Below are 7,217 nucleotides of genomic sequence, written 5' to 3' on the forward strand. Positions count from 1 at the left end.
TTTTTTATTGTTATGTTTCCTAGCCTTGCCTTTGTGTTTGATCCTGGACTGTTTTGTGTTTGTTGAACCTTGCTGCTTGCCCTGACACCGTCACCTGTTTATTCATATTACTCTTTGGATGATCTTGGATGCTTCTGTTTGCCGTCTCTGACCCTGCCCATTTTGACTACGTCTGTTCTTACTCAATAAAGCTTGCGTTTGGACCCACACTTCAGACCCCTCTGTTACAACTGCACACAATCCACTATGTTTATCTTCACACTAGAGCATTTAAAAAACAGCATTTAAAAAATGTCATCTTATTACAGCTACAGAAGTCGTTCAGTCAAGTGCAGTGGGTGATTTTCTGCTTATTAACAGCATAGACCCAAACAGCAGTATCAGTACAGAATATTACGCTGCTGTCACTTAATACACCAGTCTAATATAAACATGATTTCTTTCCCAGCTGTTTAACTTCACAGACATAACCGACTTAACAAACTTATTAGTGCACTGCAAAAAATGCTTTTCTAGCTTAGATTTTTTGTCTTGTTTCCAGCCAGAATATCTAAAAAAATTCTTAAATCAAGAAAGATTTTTTAGATGAGTAAAAATTGTGTTGTTTTCAGCAAAAAAGTCAAAATTAAGTGCATTTTTGGTTGAAACAAGCAAAATAATCTGCCAATGGGGTAAGAAAAATAATCTTGTTTTCTGTTTGAAATAAGATATTTTTAGATATTTTGGCTGGAAACAAGACAAAAAAAGCAAAGCTAGAAAAACATTTTTTGCAGTGTGAAAGACTACTTAGTTTAGTATTCACGCCAGACACTTTTTTTTCCGCGTGCTTTGGACGTGTGCGTCCAGAAAAATGTATCAGAAATTGAAACTGAAATGGCTTTAAAACTCATAATTGCAGCATGACATGATAATCAAAGCCAAAAATGTTTTTTGGCAGAGATTGGTGATATGAGTTGCAATTGATCAGTATACATACAATTAGACCACAATTCGATAGCAATATTGAAAGGTTATGTCTGATGTTTTATCTGAAAGAAAAGATATTGTGAGTTCAGAGTCTTTCCTATTGAAACATTTTCAAATTTTGTTTAAAGTATCTACAAAAAAAATAAATAATAAAAAATCAATGTACATGATAATCAAAATGCTCTCATGTCAGCACCAATAGCTATGAATGGGCAGTGCATCAACACCGTTCGCTCTGGGTGTCCTAAGTCCTTTTTTTCCCCTCTTTAGTAATTTTACCCAGACTTACTTATTATTATATTATGTAAATTTAGCAAACATATCTGATTGGAAGATCTGAAAGATCCCATGCATTTACCCTCTCCTTGACAAAATGAGGAGAGAAGTGCCAAAAGTGGACGAAAGAGACTGTGATACAGAGACAGTTTATTGTATTTGTGATCTGATCAACCAAAACCAATTTTAAACCCAGGTGTAAACAAAGCACAAACCTGCTGTGAATCTCAAGATTGTCTTGTTTCTGAAAGTCTTTCCACAGTTTTGGCACAGCAAAGGCTTCTCTCTGGTGTTATTACATAACTCATGTCACACTGATGACATAAAACTAGTTTCTCATGTGTGAAATCTCATGTGGTATTTAAGTTCTGCTTTATTTATTTTTTTACTTTTTCCACAGTGACCACATATAAATGGCTTCTCTCCAGTGTGAAGGTTCATGTGTCTGTTAAGAGTTTCTTTTTGGTTGAAACTTCTTCCACATTGCTGGCAGGTGAAAGGCTTCTCTCCAGTGTGAATTCTTATGTGGTCTTCAAAGTGCCGTTTATAATTGAAACTCTTTCCGCACTGATCACACGTGTAAGGCTGCTCTCCATTGTGAATTTTCATGTGTCTGTTAAAGCTTCCTTTTTGAGTGAAACTTACTCCACACTGTTGGCAGGTGAACAGGCCCTTTCTAGTGTGAACTGTCATGTGGAAATTAAGGCTTCCTTTCTGGTTGAAACTTCTTCCACACTGTTGGCAGGTAAAAGGTTTCTCTCCAGTGTGAACTCTCATGTGGGCTCCAAGGTGTCCAGGTTGAGTGAAACTCTTTTCACACTGTTGGCAGGTGTATGGCTTCTCTCCTGTCTTTTGAGCCCTTTTTATTGAGGAAGTCTTTTTAATCTGTGAACAACTAAAAGATTTTTCTCCATTTATGAAATCGTAATCGTCATACTCTTTCATTTCATTCAGTACTTCACTCTCCTCTTTTAGTGTCATCAGGTCTAAGGTGGAAAAAAAACAAGTTAACCCCAGTTTAATGGCACAAAATATCAGACATCAAAACATTCAAACATGTAAAGTGTCAGAACTAACATACAACTACATTCTATATGCACTAATCAGCTACAAGAGATGTTGCATGTTGTAACAAACAGGGCTGAACGATTAATTGAAGGCAATTGACCATATGCACGGATTGCTTCCTTATTTTGACAAGCCAGCTAAGTAATTTCTGGTCAACTGAGCTGTGCCTTAATATGAGTGGGTTTTGCTTATTTTCTCTACACAATCCATTCACAATTGAAGAAAAGTTGTTTGTCTAACAGGACCAAACATCCATGCATACCATTTCAAGAATGACAAATGCGAGTTTACAAAAATACGCATTAACTCAGATAAATATGCGTGAGTCATTGCTGTGATTGACAGTAATAATCTGACAGTAATAACAGCAAGACATCTTTAAAAAACTAGGGAGTTGAAATGGCAGCTTTATGAATGAAAAGTAAATCTTTGAAGTGAATTTTATTGCACAGGCAATAAGGCTGAGGGAAAAAAACTATGATTGTCTGCAAGCTCTCTCAGATAAGTAATTTTGTTTATCACTAGTAATCAGGGCTCTACACTTACGTTTCTTGTTAGGAGCATCTGTGCTCCTAACTTTTAACATTTTAGGAGCACACTCTAAACAATAATCAAAAAATCGGATTAAAAACCTAGCCTTTCCATTACAATGTTATTTTTGACTTCATAAAATGATTTATATTTTTACCTTTGTTTTAATTTTTTTCATGTTTAATGAGGTTCAGAGGTGGCATGACTGTGATCAAATTCATAAATTTATGTTGAGATTAATGTTTTAAATATAACATTTTGGATACAGAAATATTAAATGATTTAAATAACTGAAAAGATCTGCCAGCAGGTGGCGGCAAGACACTGATTTAATTACTGAATCATATAATTTATTTGATTCATTCGAAATGGCATTCATTCAGGAATAAAGCAAATTACATTCTTTCTGAATGGGAAAGTAATTCATTTTACTAGATTAATTTAAAAACGTACGTTCATTCATAAACGAAACACTGTTTGGATAGAGAGGGTGGAACACGGGTATTTATTTGAGGTTTTAAGGGTTTTTGGTTTTGTGGAAAATTTTATTAAATGGATTGAGATTTTATATAGGGGTGCTCTAACAAGAATAAAATGCAATGGGTTTTTAACAAAATGTTTTAAAATCACTCGATCAATTAGACAGGGTTGTCCACTTTCAGCATTATTATATTCACTTGTATCGGAACCATTAGGATTGCTTATTAGACAAAAAGAAGGAATAATAGGGATAGAAATAGAAGAAAATAAGACAGAGGGAAAGGTTTTTCAATATGCTGATGACACAACAATAATTGTAAAAGGGAAAGAGAGCGTGAAAGAAGTTATGAAGGTTGTAAAAGAATACTGTAGAGGGTCTGGAAGTAAAATAAATAAGGACAAAACTGTATATATGAGATTTGGTAAAGCTGGGGATTTAATGGAATGTTTTAATTTCAAGGAAGTGGAAGAAATGAGGATTTTAGGAGTTTTAATGGGGAAGAATGAGAGGAAAGTAAGAGATGACATATGGGAAGAAATAATAACAAATAGAGAGAAGATTACATTTTTGGAAAGTAAGAACTTTAAATTTGAAGGGGAAGGTTTTAATATTGCATGTTTTAATGATTTCTAAGCTGTGGTATGTTTTATATGTATCTGAAATACCTTTATGGACGGAACAGAGGTTGAAGAAAAGTTTTCTTGACTTTTTATGGGAGGGAAAGCCAGCAAGAATTGCATATAATACAATACCAAAAGAGTGGATTAAAAGGATTGAGAGTATGACAGAAGAGCAAACAGAGAACATCTATGTGAAATTGGGGGAGAAATTGTTTGGTTTTAAAGAATGTACTGTAAAAATGTTTTATTGTGGTTTTAGGGATAGTGTTTTTAAAGAACCAATTGTAAATAAGTATTGGGTGCAAAAATTCAAAGATTTAAAAGAAGATTTTATATGGAGAAACATGAGAGGAAGATGTGTGGAGACAAAATTGGAATGTTTGGAGTATTTTATAAGACATAAGGTGGTTTTTACTGAGGTTATTTTAAAGAAAATAGGGATGGAACAAAAAGCAATGTGTAAAGTTTGCCAGGAGAAAGAGGAGGGGATTTTACATATGTTTTTATATTGTAAAGAATTTGAGGCCTTTTTAAACAAATGTAAATGTGTAATTAGGGATTTTACTGTGGAATGGAATGAAAATGTAATTGGCTGGAACAGAGTGGTGATGTTGGGGTGGGAAAAGAAGTGTAAAAACAAAAAAGTTTATAAATCTGTGGGTAATGTTGATGAAAAGTGCAATATGGGAAAGAAGAACTGTGGCTAAAAAAGAAAAAACTGTGTTGGATGTTTGGAACATGTTTAAAAGGAAAACTGAAGTGTACATGGGAAGACTGTATGTGCATTTTAAGTGTGAAAATAATTTAGATGCTTTTTATCATGTTTTTACTTCACACGTTTGTTCTGTCTTAAAAGATTTGATGTGGAAACTGCCAGAATTTGAAAGAAATTTCTGAAATTCTGAATGTATATATAGAGAATGTGATATGAAAATGTATTGTTTAATGGAAAACTTTTAATCTTATTGTATTTTAATGTTTGAAATTTCTTAATAAAAAAAATTAAAAAATGGATAGCGCATTGGACTTCTAGACTGCCAGATGAGGCCATTCAAAGGTTGTGGGTTCGAGTCCCACCTGAGTTGTGGCTAGTCTAGTAAACAGGAGATCCTGCGTTTGAATCCCATCGATGGTTTGGCTGCACGGCACAATACAGCTGAGCTCGTGCTTGGATGGGAGACCCTGTTTTTGAACCGTGCCTCAATTTGGGAAAGACCTGAGGACTTGTCTTTCTGCCCACACACGGTGCCACTTGGCCTAGCTGGACGGGCACAAATCTGTAAGTAAAGCCCTAAGTGGCCCAGCCTGGCATACTGACGGGCTCTGTGGCGCAATGGATAGCGCATTGGACTTCTAGACTGCCAGATGAGGCCATTCAAAGGTTGTGGGTTTGAGTCCCACCAGAGTTGTGCTTTTTGGCATTTTGTTGAGCCCATACTGCGCAGTGTTGCCCTCGGACAGCAGAAACCATTTTGAGGCCTCGAATCCCAGCGGTGCCTTGGGCGGCGCTCCAGTCCAGCAAGCGTCCCTCAATTGTACACAGACCTGTCTTTCTGCCCACACAGCTTGCCAATTGACAGAGCTGGACAGGCCCAGCCTGGCATGCCGATGGACTCTGTGGTGCATTGGACTTCTAGACTCACAGATGAGGTTGTGGTTGTGGGTTTGAGTCCCACCAGAGTCGTGCTTTTTGGCATTTTGTTAAGCCCGTTCTGCACAGTGTTGCCCTCGGACAGCAGAAACCATTTTGAGGCCTCCTGTTCTCAGCGTACGTTGATTTTAAAAAAAATGTTAATCATATTTAAAAGAACCAATTCAGTGAGGTATGGCAATCACTGTCTTGGATCTTTTTTCTCTCCCTTGGACCTGAGACCCTTACAGTGCCTCTGCCTTTCAAACGACACTGCAATTATGCAGAGACCCGAGGGCCTGTCCTTCCTGCAGAGAGAGCACACACTCTCTTACCGTTGGACGGCCACAGACCCGGAAGGTCAGGCTTCAAGCGGCTCTGTTGGCTCCCGTGTCGGGCTCTGTGGCGCAAAGGATAGCGCGTTGGACTTCTAGACTGCCAGATGAGGCAGTTCAAAGGTTGTGGGTTCGAGTCCCACCAGAGTTGCGCTTTTTGGCATTTTGTTAAGCCCGTTCTGCGTAGTGTTGCCCTCGGACAGCAGAAACCGTTTTGAGGCCTCCTGTTCTCGGCGTACGTTGATTTAAAAAAAATGTCAATCATATTTAAAAGGTAGCAAAACATGCCCAAGAACCAATTCAGTGAGGTATGGCAATCACTTTCTTGCATCAAGTGGAGGCAGCAGGAAGTTCATATTGTTGATTCATGCATCCTGTGAGGCACCCTCCCCACGCTCGACATGCGGGGTGGTGCCGTGGCTTAGTTGGTCAAAACGCCTGTCTAGTAAACAGGAGATCCTGGGTTCGAATCCAAGCGGTACCTTGGGGGGCGCTCCAGTCCAGCAAAGCGTCCCTCAATTTTGCACAGACCTGTCTTTCTGCCCACACAGCTTGCCAGTAGACAGAGCCGGACAAGCCCAGCCTGGCATACCTACAGGCGCATTGGATTTCTAGACTCCCAGATGAGGTTGTGGTTGTGGGTTTAAGTCCCACCAGAGTCGTGCTTTTTGGCATTTTGTTCAGCCCATTCTGCGCAGTATTGCCCTCGGACAGCAGAAACCATTTTGAGGCCTCCTGTTCTCAGCGTACGTTGATTTAAAAAAAAAATGTCAATCATATTTAAAAGGTAGCAAAACGTGCCCAGGAACCAATTCAGTGAGGTATGGCAATCACTGTCTTGGATCTTTTTGCTCTCCCTTGGACCTGAGACCCTAACAGTGCCTCTGCCTTTCAAACGACACTGCAATTATGCAGAGACCCGAGGGCCTGTCCTTCCTGCAGAGAGAGCACGCACTCTCTTACCGTTGGACGGCCACAGACCCGGAAGGTCAGGCTTCACGCGGCTCTGTTGGCTCCCGTGTTGGGATCTGTGGCGCAATGGATAGCGCGTTGGACTTCTAGACTGCCAGATGAGGCCGTTCAAAGGTTGTGGGTTTGAGTCCCACCTGAGTTGTGGATAGTCTAGTAAACAGGAGATCCTGCATTTGAATCCCATCGACGGTTTGGCTGCATGCCGCATTAAAGCTGAGCTTAGATAGGAGACCCTGTTTTTGAACCGTGCCTCAATTTGGGAAAGACCAGGGGTCCGTTCTTCGTACCTCGCTAACTAAGTTAGCTGGATTTGATTGTTGACGATTTTGCGTGATCTT

General features: G+C 39.1%; 1 protein-coding gene and 1 non-coding gene across 2 annotated transcripts in view; both read left to right on the forward strand.

Annotated features, from left to right (window-relative positions):
* LOC141326010 (uncharacterized) overlaps window positions 1–7,217 on the forward strand; it is a 295,299-nt gene that overhangs the window by 143,920 nt on the left and 144,162 nt on the right. The window lies entirely within an intron of this gene.
* trnar-ucu (transfer RNA arginine (anticodon UCU)) lies at window positions 5,262–5,351 on the forward strand. The gene is given in 2 exon segments: window positions 5,262–5,298; window positions 5,316–5,351. It is a non-coding gene; the product is annotated as a tRNA-Arg (tRNA).

The sequence above is a fragment of the Garra rufa genome, chromosome 2 (assembly GCF_049309525.1).
Source record: "Garra rufa chromosome 2, GarRuf1.0, whole genome shotgun sequence".
NCBI lineage: Eukaryota > Metazoa > Chordata > Actinopteri > Cypriniformes > Cyprinidae > Garra > Garra rufa.